Below are 20,241 nucleotides of genomic sequence, written 5' to 3'. Positions count from 1 at the left end.
AAAAAATGCATACCTTCCATCTTTTGGGAACTGAATGCGTAGTAATTGTGCATTGGAGTTATACTGCTATCTTTCTACTGGTATTTAAGAGGGATTGTTTCTTATCCAGAATTATTTGGTGTCCTCTAAAATTTAAATTTCTGATTTGTATTTTCTAAAGACATGATTTCTATCTGCTAAATACTTTTTAATGTAATGGAGACACTTTATAGGTGATTAGAAGTAAAAGATAGTGAAATATTCACCTTTGCAATGAAGAAACAGAACAGATTATTTATTGGGTCTGAACTTACTAACTTACTTATTAAGTAAGTAGTGATATATAGACACATATTTTATGAAATCTCCTTCCCCAGTGAGTGGTGCTTGGGGCAAGCAGGTGGTCTACTGCAGTGAAAACTTGTATGGCAAGAAAAAACTCTGGGATTCCCACTGAGGAGCTACTGCAGCACGTACAAAAGCTATGCAGAACTGCAGAATAGTACTATTTTAGCAAAGATAATGATTTGAGCTCAGAGATATGTGATAATGATGATTCTCCCACAGCACATCTCATGCCACTAAATTCTAAATTGTATTTATTTTGGCACAAAAATGCAGCAGTTGTACTTCCAGCACAGGTCCTCTTCTCATTTAGCAAACTAAGAATGTTGACTTTGGCACGGATGGCAACAGTCCCACCTCCTTGACAACACCTGCTTGACAGCATACCCTGTCCACAGTTAGAAGAGCTACACAACATAAGGGTGTCCACCCTTCAATTCTGGAGGTTTAGCGACTTTTTCCAGGTTTCACCCTACATGCAGAGACATTGCAAGTACAGGTTTTAAAGGACTGAAGTAGGATATCCTTATAATCCACTGACTATATTTTATTCAGCAGAACAATTGTTAATTCCACTCAAACTGCTTCTCAAAGAGTCAAATGGAAGAGATGTAAAAGCAGGTGAACTAAGAAGATATTAGGCCTTGAATTAAACTAGTGGCAGTGTAAGAGGTAGGCCATGGAAAAAAAAAAAAACCCACAAAAAATTTGACCATCAGTTTTTTTTTTTGAGTTCTCTTTCAGGGTTAGGAATAACCTTATATTATAAAAGGAATACGAATTTTTCACAATAAAATTTTTTCACAAGAAATTGTAAATTAGTATGTGAGCAGCATTTTTAAAATATACATATTTTGAAAATGCTTAAAATTTGAAGTTTCATTTATCACTGAAAGCACTTTTTGGAAACTTTAAACCATATACTGATATGCATATGTGGATGTTAAATAATCTTTTCTTTTTAAAAAATTTCTTTAATGTATTTTTTCTCTTTGTAGATACATATAAAGGTAAGATCCAAACCACAATTCAACCTATGATTTCATCCTAGCTGGATGTCAAGTAATATGCTAAATACTGAGGCAAAAACACCATGACACCACCATTGCGAGCCCAGTTCTTCAGAGATTCTAAAAATCTGAAAGAAACTTATTGTAGATACCAAACCCAATAGGAACAGCACTGTTTGAATTCTGGCTACAGAAACCTCTGAGGGCCAGTACAGTGGCTGAAGGAAAACTTAACAAGACAACGAAAAATAGCTGAAACATTTTGATATATTTCATATTTCATGTTGAATTTTCAGTGATTCAAAGACTATTTAATTTCATTTGAAGAAGGCTCTGTAGTGCTTACTTACAATACATAAGGTAAATACATAATCATTCTTGTTTCTATAGGAACTACTTTTTCAGAGTTAATGACAAAGATCTTCTTTTTCCTTTCTTTTTCAGACCTTATGGCAAAATAGAAGTACAACACCCTTTCAAAGTCCCTTTCCAATAAAGAGCTAATGGGTACTTCTGAAAATGCTTTTAGATTGCATTACGCACATACCTCCTGAGAGGAAAAAACAAGTCTCATCAGCTTCGATTTTTATATAGAGCCCTGACTGAATGGCTAGCAGTACGGAAACATTTGGTTTCTTGCTCTGAAATGCTGTTTCATCTTTTCTGAAAGACAAATACCTACTAGTGAAAGGAAATGGTAGGCTTCTCAAGCTGCACTAAGGCTGGGCATTATACTGCAAAAGTATGTTTTATGATTCACAAATTACGTAAATTTCAAAGTTCAAAATACTTTGAACTGGTCATCATAACTGAGATTTGACTGAAGAGACACAGGAGTGTTGTTAAAGCTTTCTATCGCTCCATTGTTTAATGAAGGTCCATTTGGTTATCCCTTCTGCTTAAGCTTCAGTCTTTAATTTTTTCCAGATTTCACCTGTAGCATCTCCTTTCTTCAAGAAGAACTCCAAGGGTCCCAGTGATAACCTCAGCATTTTCCTGTTCCTATTTTTAGTTTGTAGCAAATCAGTCTTTATGTACAGCTATACTGCTTTGTCTTCCACTTAAGAGTAGCATGCTAAAGGTGGCAGTATTCAGAACAGAATCATGTCTTGTTGACAGTACACTTCTTAGAGTAGAGGTACTACTTTATCTTGCTGATTATAGACATTCAGAAAAATTACACTGAACCGACAAATTTTAAAAATGTCTATATGCAATATAAAATTTCCATGGAATATCAGTGCAATTTCCTCAGAATAGTTGTGTTACTAACACTCTACAGAAATCTGTTTTCTGGATTTTTTTTTTTTTTAACTAACTACTGTGCAACAGCTGGGACTCAGTATTAATTACCATCTTTGGGTATTCAAGACCAGTTCAAGGAACATTGCAATATGTTGTCAGTCCTTTATAAATAAAGGTTAATTCAAAGAAGTCAGTGAGTTAATTGTTTTTGAATTCAGATAACAGGCTATTTATTTTATGAAAAATAAAACACAGGTTCCATTTTACTGTGTTCTCCCAACTTTTTTTTTTTTTTTATTGATGAGTGCATTATGTGTATTATAGCATGATCAGATTTTGAAGCAACATCAAGATACTGTTCTTTAACTTCATATTTATCAATGGCTAAAGGTAACTAGCTGGCCTTTAGTTTATCTCCCTATTTGGGTGGCTCATGCCACCGAAGGAGCCAAGAGGAAAAGGAAGTCTTGATAAGACTTCCTTTTGAAATTAACCCTGAAGCTGGCTAAAAAAGCTAAATGGAATAGCTTCTACTGTAAAGACAACAATTTTCTAATTTCCGAAGTATGGCTAGCTACCAAGGCTAGTGCTTGGGATGCTGCTTGAAAAAAAAAAAAAAAACAAACAAACAAAAACCCCAAACACATAACTTTTGACGTTGGTGGTAAAAGAATAAAGGACTACATTTCCTTTGTGCTAATTTCCTTTATTCTGAGTCTTTCACCATTGCATGTCTGGGTTACATATGGTTTAATTTACCTCACACCTTCTTTTGTTAGCAAAAATCTGTGAAAACTGTGTATGTGCACATATTCGTACATTTATGAAAGTGAAGGGATAATACAAAATGCTGTACAACCCATAGTTACTATTTGATTCTTTGTAACTTTCATGTCACTGCTCCTACCGGTAAGTAAAATTCCTTAACTATATCAATTTTTCATCTGTTTTAGAACATGTAGGTTTCTGAGGATTGCAGCCTACAGACAGCTTTCTACAGACAGGGATAGGACTTGCCTCCAGAAACCCCCCCCAAAAAAAAACCCAAAACAACAAAAAAACACCCCCCCCATAATTCTTAGAATCATTTTAGAGATCTGATATTGCTGCTCCTGAATTGCTCGATGTAAACCTGACACTCCGCGTCGTCCATTAAAAAAATGTGCTAAATCCAACTATTTCAAAGAGTACAAAGAAAGCAGAGTGAGGTACAACTCCAAACCCCTTGCAGCACCAACTTCCGCAAGTGCAGGGAGGAACGGGGTCAGTAACAACTCTTCCATCAGCAAACGCAAGCCAAGCAAGCGACGAGGAGGCTGGAGACGCCCTCACACCACCGCTGCGGGCAGCGTCCTCTCTGCAGCAGGGTCGCGGGAAGCCTTAGTTGCGGCCGCCTGCAGAACACAATACCGACGGCGACGATCATGGCTCCGCAGCCGCACCCCATCCTGTCGAGCCCGTGACTGTCGCCGCACCGCGCCAGACCCTAGCCAGCCTTCGCCCGCGGAGCCTCCCCGAGGCGCCGGCGCCCGTCGCCCCGCCACAGAATGCCCTCCTGTCTCTCGGCGCCTCTCCTTGGAGCGTGCCCGGAGCGGCCCCGTCGGGCGTGCAGCGGGACGGTCCCGGTGCGAGCCGCGGGGGCCCTCCGGCCGCGAGCCCGTGCCCCCTCACCTCGCCGCCTTTGAAATGGCCGCCCGGCGGCGCGGGTCTCCCTCCAACACACGCCCGCCGCTCCCGGGGGAGACACACCCCCGAACCGCGGCACGCCGCGGAGCCCGGGCGCTCCGACCTCCGCGCCGCGGAGCCGCCCTGCTCTCCCCGGAACACGGCGAGGCGGGAGCAAGGGTGGAAAAGGGGGCATCAACCGCGCCGCCGCCCGCGTCGGGGAGGCGGGGGCACCGATTCTTGCGGAGCTGTGGGGGCGCCGCACGCACTCCCTCCTCACGACGGGAAGGGTTAATAAAGGCCGGCGGCTGTCTGCCCACGGCGCGGCCGCGGCCGGAGGCGCCTCTCCGCGACACAGCAGTCACTGGCGTAGGGGTGGCTCGCTCGCTCGCCCGCCCGCCACTCCGCGAACCCCTCTGCCTCCCAGAAGTGCCGCCGCCGCCTCTGCGGAACTCGCCAGCGTGTGAGCCGCCGCGCGGAAGGAGCCGCTCCGCCTCTAACAGGGACGCGCCCCCTCCTCCCCGCCGTCCGCCAGCCCTCACCTCGAGCTGGCGCTACCTCCCCGCTCTGCCGCCGGCGCCTCGCCCGTTCGCCACTGCGCCCCGTTGCTCGTCCCCCTGGTGCCTGGCTCCGCCGAGGGCGGGTGGCCAGCCCAGCCCTCTTCCCCGCTGCCCTGCTGCGGCTGCTGCGTCTCTCGTCCCCCACTGCAGGGAAGTCGAAGCGACAATTGCCAAGCGGGAGGAGAGGACAGGAGAGGAGTGGAGCCGCAGGCGGCTCGGACAGTGCGCAGCGTCTGAGTCTCCGGGGATGGACTGGGCTTCGTCCTGCGCCTCAGCTTGCCCGCGGAGAGGAGGGCGGTAATCGTCCGCCTAGCCCGCCACGGAGGAGAGGCACCCCGGTTAAATGTCACGGCTCCCCGTTCGCTCCCCGCCGCCACCCCGCGCATCGCTCACCTCGGGAGGGGGCTGTGAAGGTGGCGGCAGAGGCAGCCTTGGCTGCGGCGCGCCCCCCCGCCGCTCGCCGTAAAGGAGCGCCCGGGCAGTTGCCAGGTAAGCGACGGGAGCCCTGCCGGTGCCGTCGGGGGCGGCCGCGGGGAGCCCGCCCGTGAGGTCAGAACAAGTTTCGTAGGGGGCATCTGGAGGCGAAGAGGATCCCCGCGTCGTAGGGGTCTGTGCCTCCTGATGCGGGGCCTGTGGAGGGGCGAGAAGCGGCGGGAGGCGGCGGAGCAGAGCTCCGCGCCGCCGCCCACCCCGGCTGGCCTCGTCTCCGGCCGCCCGAGGACTCTTGGGCGAGCGGCGGACAGCTCTGCCTGCCCGGCAGCGGAGGGTGGTGAAGGGGGGGGTGTCGGGCTGCCCCAGTGGTGGGCAGGGGGAACGGGATGCCGTCCCCAGCATCACAGCTTCACTGGGGAAGAGCTTTCCCCGCCGGGCGGGGAACCGTGCAATGGGAGCAGGAGTCCTCCGGGGGCTCCGAGAGACGTGACACAAACAGAATAGTCCTTTGTTACCAGCGAAGAGATGCTTCCCCACCTGTGTCCGCTGCTGTGGTGGATGTGCTCGCTGATGTGCACACACTCCAGTATGTGCATCATTAAAGTGGGTCTACGGGGGTGGTGATAGTGCTGCACGGTGAAGGCACTGTTTTATCTTCTGCACAGCAAACCCAGAATAGCCCCCCCTTTTAGGGAGCAGCTCGAAGTACATGCAGGTGCTTCTGAACATACCTGGAAAAAAAATTACGGCAAGAATATAATCTACTTATTCGTCATTTGTCCAGTCTCTTGAGTCTAAAATATAAGGTTCTGCAAGTCCTATTCTATAGTTGCTGGAGTAAACAGCAATGCTTTGAATGTTCTTAAGCATTTTCCTATCTAGCTTTCCTTGCCAAGCAAAGAACTGCAGTGTGTTTTTATTACATGCTGCTGTTTTAAAATACTGTTCTTTCAAAAGACTTTCTCATTTAAAAAGAAAAACTTCTCATATAAAAAGAAAAACGTTTCAACACTAAACACTTCAAAAATAATCGGATCTAAACTTGCATTGCTTGCCAAGTGCTGGGTGGTGGTGGTGGGGGCAGAAAGAAGCACACAGCTTTTCTGTGCCTTTGTCATGAAAATGAGCCATGCAGTCTTTATTTCAGTCAAAACTACAGCACTAGGGGAATGGAAGTGAAAATTAGTTTGCGTAGTGTTCATAGAGGTAAGCCATAACCTGTAAAGCATGAACACAATAATTCTGAAGCCTTACCCCACTTTTTACAGTGACACATCTGGGATCAACAGATCTACAATGTAAAGTGTGTGTAAGATTTTACCTCAAACAAATGTATATGCCCTAAAATAATGATATAGCATTAAACTTACCATTCAGAACTACAACAGCTGCCTTCACATGACAAATATAAAAAAAAAAAAAATTGCTAGGGGGTAGAATAAAAGGATGTGCTTTCCTGAGCTTCTACCTTCCACTGAAAAGCCCAAAATTAAAAGAGATGGCCTCTGTTCCTTCTATATGCAATCAAGGCACCAGCAGTTCCATTAGAGGTTACACCCTTTCCAGGAAGTGTTTCATTGGAGCTGCTGTGTGGTCTATCTTGCTATATAACAGGCCACACAGAAGAGTGCACTTACATCAGTATGTTCATACTCCTACTATATGCATATACATGTAAATAGCCCACTCAAAATGGGATTTGGGATTTTTTCTTCCGATCAGCACTTAAAATGATTGACTCGTCAGCTACTGTGCCACCTCCTTATTTTTCTTGAAAAGTAGTGTTTTTGACAGTAGCTAATATGTACGAATCAGAACAGTGATACTATTCATTTTCGGTAAACAGAATATTCCTGAAAACTGTTTTAACTGCTCTGTATTCCCTCTTCGGAGAGTAGGAATAACACCTACATAGGCTGAGCAACACAAGGTGTGATCAGCTACATAGAAACAGCATGGTTTGGTACTACAGTAGATATCAGATCTTTGTTACTGTTCTAGAATCCAGACATTCTGTGAAAGGGCTTTAGGAAGAAGTGTTACCCTGCTTAGTAGCAGCAAGAGGAGAAAAAATACAAAGTATTAGAGAATCTTGTTAGCTTAAGCAGCTGTCCACAAGTACTGTGATTAATACTCTGTTGGCCTTCTACTGTGAACTAATACCAGGATTTGGGTATCCTGCAGTTAAGAAAAAAGACCAAAATAACTTGCCCTTTGTAGTTCTGAAGCTGTATCATTTTTCTCCAACATAGACAGTTAAGGAGGTCTAAAGATGGGAATATTAGCAGCCCTGTGCTGAGTTTAACAATGTAAGTCTATGTTAGTGCTTTTTTCATATCTTGTATTAAAGCCATTCAAATAACGTAAACACAGGGTGTGGTAGTTGGAGAGGAAGGGTATCGATCAGGATTCTAGGAGGATTCCTGTGGTGTTTTTTCATGCTGATATGACTGTTACTTGTTTGTAGAGGTTTTGCTTTTGTTGTTTGTATACATTTTGGCTGTCTAAACCCTAGCGAATAAAGTGGGGGCAAAAAGATTAAGGAGTTCTGAAGGCACTGTATGTAGCTGTCTGTTGGTTCATTGGTTCATCCTTTGTGAGAAGGTGGATTTCCTTATAGCTGTTGCTGGTAATTAAAAATCCAGATGATGGACAAATGGATAAGTGGATCAATTTCAGTAAATTTATATGATACTAGGTACATGTATTGGTGGATTCTCCTATTGCAAAGGAGCTTATTTGGCTACTAGTACTATGATACATTATGCTGAATGCATTCTAATTCTCTGTGCTTTCTCCCTTACTCTTTTTTTTTTTTCTTTTTTTTTTTTTTTGTACAGCTATTTAGGAAATTTAAGAAAATTCTATTTCTAAATAGTCACTGATTGGCATGCCTCTATCATAAAATTGATGTGGCTAAGGTTGTGTCTAATTATGAATTTTTATCAATTATTGCTCATTTCTAATTAGTACAGTGACTAGTTTAATTGCTGATTTTCCAAAATGTTTTAATCTCATATGTTTTTAGCCAGATACTCATTTTTTTCACCTAATTTGTAAGCATAAAATCAAGGCTTTTCTTATTTTCTGGAGCGTGTGGCCTTTCTGTCACCTTAGAAAAACATTAAAATAGATGAGATGACTCTGTAAAGAATGGGATTGAAATATTTGAAATTAAGACACTGGTCCTCAAGATATGCAATATACCAATAAATGTTTACTCTGCTGAGATATCGATATTATTCCCGTGAGATATGCTGAGTAGAATTCATATTTAAGCTGCTTCCCGTATCATAAACCTTTTGATTCCTGGGGACAATTTCATTTCTTAATGATGAAAATCTGTGGAAGGAGGAAACATAGAAGATAAACTGTCATCAGTGTTGTATAATGACATTTTGGTGGCCCATTTTCTGTTGATAAAATGCAAATCTTGTGGTTTTTTTTTTTTCTCAGGAACTATTCTATGAAGCAATAGTTCACAAGATTATTTAAAAATGTACTGATCAGAGATGTTATTTGATTACAGTCTAACCTCTTATTCATTTAAACTGGAAGTAGATATTTGTATCAGCAGATTGTAGGCAAGTTTTTTTATATATTGATATATTGTTAATGTTTTCAGATTGAGTATTATTATAAAAGTCCTATTAGGTCAGTATGGCTATTTTGTGAACACCTCTTCTGTGTGGTGGAATTAGTGGACCATTTAACCCATCTTTCAGAAATACTCCTAAGTACATGCAAATAGAAATAAGGGTGCATTGCAATTAATAGTTTATTGAAGGTGGAAATATTTTAAACTTCTTCTTACTATTGATTTGCACTTCTGCTAATAGTTTTCTTATTCCTTTCATAGTAGGCAAGGGTTACAAGGAAATGCCAAAATCATACCTGAGTTGGTGTATTTTAAATGGCATAGTTAAAGTAGGTGATTCTTAAAAAAAAATCAGAATAATACATGTTTCTGAAATAAATGGATATCTGTTTTTTTGTCTAATGATCCTATTACATTTCCTAAAAAAAAGATAACTGAGAAAATTGGGTTTTAGTTGGAAAAATAAAATTATATAGCTTATTAGTTGTCAATCTCAGAATTAAAGTTGCAATGAAAGGAAAAGGAATAGAGTATTTGCAAACTTTTGTCATAATTTTAAATAAAATTATAATGTATTTGAATGGAGTAAAGAAAATCATCTTCAGAAATACTTGTCTCTATAAAATTACCTCTTTATTGTGGGTTTTGTTTGATTAACTGCAAAATGTCTGTCCTTTGGTCAGATTGAGGAAGAATAATTATTCTAAAGTCCTATTTCTTTTTGTTTAGCTACTATTTATACAGCAGCACTATGTTGTATAAATATTTGTTTAGCTAGTATTTATACAACAGTACTATTATTAATATTTTATAATTCTTAATAAACACATGTTCTACTTCTACTACATTTTTTTAATAAAATTTGCATGGCTCCATAAAGCCAATATTCTTCAGGTGAAGATAGATTCTTTTAAATGATAAAAAACCCCAGATATAGCCTCTAAAACTATAAGTAAGAAAAATTAACTCTTACTTTTTTAATATTTGAAGTTATACTTTAGAAAAATTGCTTTTGTTCTGATATGCATGTTTAATACCTAGAGCAACCAGTGGTCGCTAGGTAAGTTTATAGGAATTTAATAGTATTCCACACCCTTCACTTCTCCCTGTCTCTTAGCCTGCTTTAAGTAGACCTGTATTCAGTGTTGCATATTTATAAAAGTACCAGTGATTGGGGGTGGCATTTACTGAGGGTGGCATTTACTGAGGCAGGCCAAAGGCCATCTTTGAGCTGTATAAATGCAGATCTCCATGTCTAAGGGAAGAGTGGGATTTCACTGGAGTCCCCTCTGGTGTTTTTTTCCGTACCTAGGAGTATAATATGTGGAATCTCATCACTACTCAAACCAAAGAGACTGGTTTTAGAACAAGACAGCTACTTAGATTGTCATCCTCTGTTCACTTTCCAACTTGCAGAACTTTCATCTTATCATTTCCTTCACTTTATCTTGTTTCTGAGAAAACACAAAGTTTTCTTCAAAGGGTATTTATTTCTCAATTGCTGCAATTCATAAACTGCATTTCAACACGTATTTTGGTGAAGTATTTGTGGAATAGGAGTAGATGTTGGCTGTGAAGAGTTTCATAAGAGAATTTCTGGAGGAAAAGCTCAGTTTGGCAACTGCAGGATTCTGTTTCCTTTAACGTAGAAAAGTTTGTGTTCCTCTGTGACAAGTCATCAAATAGATTCCCATTCACAGCACACATGAGCCTCAGCAATGATATTTTCCCATATCTTCCCTACACCTTTTGCAGGCCAACATGTACCAAAGTCATTTAAAATCATCCCAACTCCACCACATCCGGAATGCATCAGTTCTGCAGTCAGGTAATGTGTGTGGGGAGGGCACATGCAAAGATCCAACTGTGTTTTATCATGTCTACAGAGACTGAGATGACCTCAAGAGAGACAAAAAAAGAGAAATAAATTCTTTGGGAAAAAGAAATTATGCTTCCTTTTAGGCCCTGGAGAATAAAAAGGAGGAAGAAATCTCACAATTTCAAGATTGTGAGATTTTACAGCTATGTAGACCCTTATTTGGCATAGATAACACTTGTCAGCCCTAGTAAAGAGGAGACAGAGTTTGTGGCTGTTTGTGACAAAATCTTATGTTTCTGAAGAGGGAAGGACTAGGGAAGACTGAAGCTATAACAGTGGAGTGTGACTGGGAAAGAGAGAGCCAGACAAGCCCATGGCCTCTCACCATCCATTTTCCTGGCTGTTCTCAGAACCAACTACACTTATGCTTAAACACTGTGATTCGATTTTCCAGGCATAGCAATAATTGTTCTGAAAGAAGAGACTGTGTTGCTATTCCTTTTATGGGTGTTAGAAAGTGTTGAGATTTAGAAAACCACTCATCTTCAATGGCCCCATCTAAAGCAACATGACTTGCTTTAGATGTTCTTCTGAATACCTCCAGTGCTGTATGTAACTATCAAAACCAGAACAATAATACAGAAGAAAAGATGAGACTTACCATTCTATTAAATAGAAAGTATTACTTTGACCTGCTTAGTCAGGAATAGATTTTTGATTTGAAAGCCAGGAAAAACGTAATATTAATAAGGTATATGTGGAGGAACCACTTTGGAAATGTGTTGTGTTTATGACAGTACAAGAAGAAGTTTGGAAGAATATGCAGAATTCTACTTTGGCCAATGGCTTTATAGGCCTTATAGGCCTTTTGAATTTTTTTGTTTTGTTTTGTTTCTTTTTTAAATTACAGAGTGAGACCAACCAAATCTATTGAGAAAATAGCTATCTTGTGCCAGCTTTTTACTTTTCCATTCCCAGTGTAAACTGGCACACATTGTAATGAAAAGGAAGCACTTTGGGCTACAGGCAACATATGAAAACAGAATATATCTATTTATTGTAGTGGAAGCCTGCAAAGAGTGAGTTGGAAGAGGGAGTTAAATTTGAGATAAAATTCCTCTGTGCTCACAACATAAACAGACCCTAGCGCAAACAAGAATTCATTCCAATTGGGATGGGTTGAGTTTGCTAGAATAGGTTATAAAGTAGATAAGTAGATTCACATAAACTTAAACCCCAAGAAATTCTTGTCTCTGTTGTCTCCATAGACAAGGAAGAGGAAGTAATTATCTTAGAGTTATTGCAAAGGTACTGAAAAATGTATCAAGGTAAAAGACAGAAACTGCAGTAAATAATAACATTGGAATATCTTGCTTCCTAGATTTCTAAAGGAAATGCATAGCTGAGCACCTGAGTGACTTCTGAATTTGTAATTTATTTTTAAAGGTTATGTCTGATCTGGAGGATAGTCACTTATTAGGAAGAAAAATTATGTCAGGAATTACTAAATAGTAGTCAAACCCCAAGGAAGTAATTCAGAAAAACAAATGAAGTCAACATCTCAAAACATCTAGATGAACATATCAGGAGGGTATGATTGCTGCCCGCTTTAAGGAGACAAATATACAAATCTGCTGTATTAATAGTCCTGTCCAGCTTTGTTATCACTGCCAGCATGGCTTAAAGTGAATGTACAGTTACATTCTTATTAAAAAACACTTTTCATGCTGATAACATTTCTCCAACCTGTTCCTATACAAACAAAGTTGCATCGGTGTTCTTAAGAAAGGAAAAAGATTGTAAATAATTTGGGTTTTTTATTCTTTGCAACCAATGCTTCTCTGTTTTTTCTCAGACTGTATTCTGAAAATGGAAGTTGTGTTGAGCCATTAGGTCTTTCCTATTCTTTTAGGGATAGAATTTTCAGAACAGGAGTCATTTGGTACTTTGAAAAAACTAGTTCTTTTAAGAAATATATATAATTTCTACTTTGACATAGAAGTAATTGGGCAGTGGCAGTATTATGCGTTGAGGACTGCAAAATAAACCATCAAATTACTGCTGTCAAACAATTACTGGGGAAAGACAATTTAAAAAGTTTAATACATGGAAACAAACAATTATTAAGGACACAAAATTCTTGCATAGATCTATTCAGTAATTATTTTGTACTTTCTCTTTGTGTGAAAGGTAAAAAAGAAAAAAATCACTGTGAGTTGTAGATTATTAAAACCCTGAATGTACTTTAAAATAAACATGCTAAAGATTCTAAATGGAAAAAGTAGAGATATGATAAAGTTATATTATAATAAATATTCTAGTTTCTATGATTTTTTTTTATTTTCTCATTAGACAAACAAAAAAATCATGTGATGGGGTAAAGAAATTGGAATTACTATCTATTTAAAAATTAATAGTCCATTAACCAAACAGCATTGAAGTAAGAATTTCAGGATTTTTTGCCCAAAACCATAGAGATATTATATCCAGACAAAATTTTTTAAACAGCGATAGAACAAAACAAGAGTAAAAAAATTTTAAAAAGAGTGCATGCTCTTAATATCATAAAAAAAAAATCTTCTGCACCATGACATGTTGCTCAATTGCTTCCCTGGCTTTGAGAGGTTTATCTTTTCCTGTGGGGCTTTAACTGTTCAGCTGAAGCTGTTTACATTGCTCAAAAGGAAGGGTACCAGAGAGTAGGAACCATCAATTTAATTATTGCTCTATTGGTTACTGCACCACTAACCAACCTGATTTACTTTGCTGTTTGACCAGTACATGCTACTCTTCATAGTCTTGCTTGAAAGCAGTTCACTTTGCAGTGTGGGTAGACAATAGCCTTTAAATACTTACATCAACACCTTGTTAAAATAATGTAGTGTGTTATAGCAATACACCATCTTGATATTAGATTGTACAACAACCAAATCTGAGTTTTTACTTCTGCTTAATATTGCTTGGGGAGCAATGCAGAGAAGAGATTATGGTTGATTAAACAGCCAGGAGGCTCAAACAGTTCACTGCTCATTCAGTTAGGGTAACAGTACTGAATATTTGGTGCATCTAAAGATAATAGCTTTTTGCCTTTTATAAAGCAATGAAGCTATTGCTTTGTCTGCAGTTTAGAAACACTGTAGTTTAGCTAGAAAATGGAGTTTTACTGGAGGTAAGGAAATGTTTCATATAGAAGAATCAATCTTCATAATTGTAGATGTTCTGTATGAGGAAGGTGTAGCATGTGCGTGGCTGCTGGAATTTGAACTTAACTATGTAATCAAGGTCACAGTTTTATTTTATTTACATTCTAGCACAATATTGTTGATAAATGGAAGAATACTAAATGAGTGTCTGTAATGTATCAAGAGCCTGAATTTCTGTTTTGATTATATCCATCCTAACTGTAGGGTGCTTCTGTTGGTACTAGTAATATTTTGTTTACTTTCTGGACACATGAAAAGAGCACTGTGTGAAGATGGTAGAGAAGAGGACATGCAGATAGCTGGTGCAATTTTTAAATTCTCTACTTTTGATTGAAAGAAATATCATTATTGCTGTCTTCAAGTACTTTCACTCTGGACATCTCCTTGGATCAGCACAGAAGTAAAAAAGGAGAACAATGAGATACTGAAAGCCGACATAGCTAGAAATTCCTGAAACTTCTTCTTCTACCATATCAGACCTGCAAAGTCAGTTCGGAGTATATGATGAATATGCTTTCTTCAGCAGCTGTCAAAATAGAACATGTTCTGCTGTAACATTTTATTTGAAAGCAATATGATCATATCTCTGATTTGAAATTGAGAATAACTCTGAAAATTAGGTAATGGCTTTGGGGCCATGACAGCTTACCAGTACATTCGGTTTCATACAGGTTATGCAGCTAACAAAACTTTATAATTTACTGTTTGTTCAGAATTTCTGAAGCAACCAGAAGACTACAGAAAGTAATCCTGCAATATATACATAAAATGTAGTCCTTTCTGTTGATCAAAATTAAACCAATTACATTTAAAATTCACCAGAGGTATTTACACTACAAAAACTCACTGAAATTTACAGTAAGCAGCATTAGTTCAGGTTCTTTTGAAATTTCTGCTCTACCAGTCTATGTTCACACATGAATAAATGACCTGTTACTCTTCTCGTAATACAAACTGATGTCCATTTAAAAGTTTAGTGTATATTTTTGCATACATTTGGATGCAAATTTGAAATCTGAGTTCCAAAGTAATATTTCAGTGTTATGTAAATGAGGAAGCATGCTAATTTTTTCCCTATGTGGAAACATGATAATTTTTTTTAAGAGCAGCTGCTAATAATGAAATATTCCACAAAATGAAAAATAGTCAATATTTCTGCTTTTTTTAGTATCTCCCGTGCTTGGATTCTTACATTTTTATACAATAAATCAAATATTTAAGAATATTTATGGTCAGGGTTCATCTAGAGTACAAAAGGACTATTTTCTGCAGCTGTCAGGAAAATAATTTAGACCTTTGTATGAACTATGTAGTTCTCTCTTTCTTCTGCAGTTTAATTCCAGTTAATAATTTCCAATACATCCTTCAAAGGGAATGACAGAGCTACTGCTAATTAATACTTATTCTGTGTTATTTGTAGACCACTGAAAATATTATCTCCTTTTCTAACACTGCATTGTGAGGGGTGATGGTAGATTCCTCCTTTGAATCTGCTACCAGTAGCATTTTTACTTTGAAATGCAAATGCTGAGCTCTCCTGAAGTGGTAAGTGCATGACCTCTGATATAACTCGTTATTACCCTTGCAGCTTATTTAAAAAATGTTTTGCCTGAGAAAAGAATCAAGCTCAGTTTTTGATAATACTCACTCTGCATCACATATTAATGAAAAATGTTTTTATTTATGGTGTCAATCACTAGATGGCACTGCTCTATGGTCTTTTTAAGATGTTACATTTTTCTTTTCTTGAAATAATAATTTTCTTCTCTGCTATATGGCATAATAAATTGTTGCTGTTTTTTTGGTATTATTTATATGATATTTTTGGCAAATTGCAAAAAAAATGAATAAATGTATTTTTGAGGAAGGTTAAATCCCTGAAATGATGTTTTGGTTAAGTGTTTGACATGAGGAGAAACACGCTGTTTGCTAATCTCTGTTCCAGGACTAGTAAAAATAGAAAATGTCAGAAAAAAAGCCACAATGAGAATGCTCTTCAATTTCTGTGTGTATTGGTATCTTCACCAGTTTTAAATCAGCATGTTAGGTGTATCTTTTACTTCTTGCCAGGAAGGTGATTATGTAATCCTGAACTTGCTAGCTGGCAATTCTAGCTTTTCTAAACTTCAATTGCTCAGTTGTCAATGCAGTCTTTAGCCGAGTGCATAAGGAACAAAAAGGTAGGAGACAACATAATCCCTTCAGTCGCTGGAGTGCTAGCACAGTGTTTGACTGATGCTATGATTCAACACACTTCTGTGAATAGACTGCTCTACTCCCAGGTCAAAAATGTACTTAGGACATCATTACTGCAACAACACTGTTACTAGACAGCAACTATAAAATTAAAGGGTCTTGCAAATGTTAAACCATTAGCAGCAACACTGTCAAGAAAAAGAAGCAGGAGCTGTTGTTCATGTGTGGTGTCCTTTCAAAGTTTAGGGCACCGTCACTGACTGTTAATGAAGTTAAATATGAAGTGGTAATAAGTTTTGTAGGACTGCTGTAGATGGGGGTGCCTTAAAAGTCCTTATGCATTTGTCTGTTTTACTCCTGTATTTTGTTTGTTTTTTTAATTATGGCACTCTGGCACACTGTAGCTCCAGGTCTGTGTGGTTCCTTAATTATTTGAAGAACAGTATAAAAGAGTAAATGCGTCTAATGGCTGCATATAAATGGAACTTCTTTTGATCTCCAGAAAAGCTGTCTAAGGAGTATTTTCAGTTCTGGCTGGAAGAACTGCAAGACATTTTTTAGCCAGAAAGTCACTGAGATTCTCTTAAAATCGAACTCACTGTGGGATTCTTTCAGACATAGGTGCTGATACTGTCAGTAATGACAGCCAGTAGGCATTCTCTGTTGTCTAATTTAAAATTATTAAAGACTAAGACACTAATTTTTGAGCTTGTCATTTGCAAAGAATTCTATCCTCTGGAATTAGGATGGTAGTTGGACCTGTGCAAATGATTTTGGGGTCTGTTTCCAGAGGCAGGATTTACCAGTCTAGCTTTTGATGAAAATTAAATTTATACTCCCATGTGTTCATACTGTGTGACATAATGATTGTTAAGCTTTAAATGAAAGGCTATTTTCAACTTGGTAATTTTAAGTGCTCAAGATGTAGTGGCTATCCTTTCAAGAATGCATTCACAAAAAAGAAACAGTAGTTATGTTGAGACTTTCAGAAAATATTTTCAAAGACAAACCTATAGATACTTTGAAAGAAAATACTGAAGTTCTTGCGTGAATTGCTTTTCAACAACTGTCTCTAAAAAAAAATAACAAAAATGACATTAAATTAATTTTCTCGAATTACTTCAAAAATAATACGTAAATTTCATGAGAAATTTACTTAATCTGGTTACTCTTGTGAAATTATAATTTTAAATAATCTACACTTTTGGCATTGGTGATGGTAATTTACCTTAGAGAGAGCTAGATGAAAATAATTTTGCAGAAGTTATACATTAATAATTTTGGAATTTTACTAAAGATTGCCAAAGAAATCAATAAAATCTGTTTTATTTCATTGTCAATCATTTTTGATGTGAAGATTCTGGGGGCTTGTGTTTGGTGTTGGCATGGTAATACTCTGCTCAAGAGGGTGTCAGTTTACATATGATTTTAATTAGCATTTTCGGATATAATTAGAATGCAAGAAGAGGCAGTAGTGATGCTGGCTTTGAATTGGAAGAATCTAGGCTGAAGAATTATTTGCCCTAGATAATGAGACTGTTGTTGATATTTCCATGCTTAAACCAAGTGTTTTATATAGGCATATCAGTACAAAATTTACTGTCTTTTATCATCTGCTGGTTTTTATAACAATATGCTTGTGTCTGATTTCCAAATGTGCTGTTTCATTTTAAAGAATGACATTTGTGGACTTTGCCAATGTTGCAGTGGGGAAATATCTCTTCACCAGGACTGGTGAAGTCCAGTTTATGAGTACTTTTTATGAGTGCTTGGAATCTGAATCTAATTCTGTATTAATTTCAGAGTATGGTTCACTGAATTGGTGCATATCTTAAGAGAGACTGGATGAAGTATGACTGAATTATACAAGGAATATCATCTAGGCTGTGTTGTAACAACAGAAATGTCTTAAAATGTGTCACTTTCTTATACAGCTAGGAAAGTGATTTTACTAACACAGGATAGTATTGCTATGCCTAAGGCTGTTCTGTCTTACTTGACTTGAGTCAAACTAGAGTCTTTTTTCCCTACTCCCCTCACTGCCTTGCTTTCACTTACAGCTATAAAAAACCAGACACACATTTTATACTCTAGCAGGAGAATGAGGCTGCTGCATTTGTCTTTGTTTCCTTGTAGAAAACTTAATGATAAGGATCCTTTTTTGGTAAAAGTTGGGGGGGAAAACCCTCCACTATAAAAGCATAGAAAACTTTTTTCCCTTGGGAAATGACCTCTTGGTTTTTCCTTGGTGAAGTAGTAATCTAAGTACTTAGAGAACATTCAACAGTGGTTTATTTACTCTGTTTTAGAAGACTGGAAGTTTCAGATATTTTCTCATTTTTATTTCAAAGTTACTTAAAATTGGCCACTTTGTTTCATAATTGGTATTATATCACGAGTTGATCCATCTAATGAAGTTGTGCTTTGTATAAGTCTCAGGGGCTTAACTGAATTGTCCTCAAATGAGTAGCATAAATTGTACTGAATAAGTACATTGGTTTTGTGCTGTACAACAACATGGTGGCTTTTTTGTTGTAGTAATAATTTAGTGAACTTATCTGTACAGATAGTTTGTCAGTGCTTAATCTTTGACAGTAAAATCAGTAGAATCAGTTGACAGTGAATTGAGAGGAGGAGTATTTGCCGTACCCATTTATGAAAAGGCATGTGCTACAGGCTGCATGTCTAGCTTTTGTTCCTTTGTCGGAGTATTTTTTAAATAGTAAGAGGTAACAGTACAGCTCTTTCCCATGACCCAGCATGCTGGTCTCAAAGACCTCAGAAACCAGATAAAAATCAGACCAAATACATCTCTCCGTAGATATTTTAGGAAAATGATATTATTCCAAAGAAACAGCCAGCCTGCACCAGATTATCCATCTGTGGGTCTTCTTAATGTGTATAAAACAACTGTGGAATAGGGGGTATGTAAACTCAATACTTACAGATTGTATTACAAGGAAACAAGCACAGAGGGCTCTAAGTAATGTGGTATTTTTTTCTCTTTTAGATTAAAATAAGACACCATTATCTTAATTATACATTAATAATTTATCACTTCTTTAAGTATTACTTGAATATGGTACAACAGAAGTTTAGAGTTTTGAGCATGCACATATATGCATATTCATAGAGAGCATTCTCGTATTTTTGTTAAGAAATTTAACATTCCTTGGAAAAGTTTGATTTTTATTTTAGGAACATGAAGAATTTTTTACTTACATAACAAGTTCTTTGCAGCTTCTGTCATTAAAAAAGAAAAATTGATATTCCATACATGGAAATAAAAACTTTTATTAAACAATATGTATAACAGTGGCTATCTTTTTGTTATTTGCCTTTTAAAAATTAGCATTACAATGATATATTGGACTGAAAAATATTTTTGCAGGTTTTCTAAATAAGCACAATAATAAGAATTCCACAAAGCACTCCTATCTGAAAGGTATCTATTGCCTAATGATTGCTGAAGGAAGTCCTTTGAAGGAGATAGAGCAATATTGTAGATTGGTAGATAAATATGTAAATAGAACTTAAGTAGTACTGAACTTTCCAAGTGGTGATTTAATTAATTTTCCTTTCCTCTTCTCCCCTCCCATCCTTCCCTCTCCTCCTGTTGCCTCTCCTCCCCTATCCTCTGCTCAGAAAGTTTTAAAAAGGACTTTGTAAGTAATGCTGCCATGTTCTTAGTTTGCTACAGTTAAACAGACTATGTATTAAAATGCCACTGTAATTCAGTTGGACTCTCACAGCCATTCAAGTGGTACAAACTATTGTATTAAACAATTAAAACAATCTTGTAAGCCAGTTCAAGATTTACTCAGTTGTTTAATAGCATTCTTGCTTTGGTTCAACATGAGAGCTTTACTGGAAAAGCCATGATTTACGCCATTTGAATTAAGAAAATGTGCAACCATTAAAAAAAGGCATTAGACTTTTTTTTTAGCTCTTTTCTGAACTTTAAGCCACTGATGAATTTTTGGTTTTGTCTTTTGCTTCCATTTAAGCCTTAGTCTTTTTGCTTTGTTATACTTATTTTTGTCTGGATGTTGCCCAAATTATGTAATGGTTACAAACTTTTCTGGGGTGAGTTTTCATACAACTGTACTATTCTTTTTCAGGAGGAATATAGGTATTCATACTACAAGTAAGGCTAATACAAAACAAAATTTAAAAATGGGTTCCTTTT

General features: G+C 38.1%; 1 protein-coding gene across 26 annotated transcripts in view; it reads left to right on the top strand.

Annotated features, from left to right (window-relative positions):
• The first annotated feature begins 4,786 nt into the window (after positions 1-4,786).
• LINGO2 (leucine rich repeat and Ig domain containing 2) overlaps positions 4,787-20,241 on the top strand; it is a 485,467-nt gene continuing 470,012 nt past the window's right edge. For 14 of the 26 annotated variants that reach the window (XR_012052789.1, XR_012052788.1, XR_012052791.1 and 11 more), the window contains exon 1: positions 5,153-5,293. The gene's annotated coding sequence lies outside the window, so the exon portion shown is untranslated. Of the gene's footprint in view, positions 5,294-20,241 lie in introns of all 26 variants that reach the window. The other 12 variants (XR_012052801.1, XR_012052802.1, XR_012052797.1 and 9 more) reach the window with 4 other exon arrangements.

Source organism: Taeniopygia guttata, chromosome Z (assembly GCF_048771995.1).
Source record: "Taeniopygia guttata chromosome Z, bTaeGut7.mat, whole genome shotgun sequence".
Classification (NCBI taxonomy): domain Eukaryota; kingdom Metazoa; phylum Chordata; class Aves; order Passeriformes; family Estrildidae; genus Taeniopygia; species Taeniopygia guttata.
This window is presented reverse-complemented; position numbering and strand designations above follow the sequence as displayed.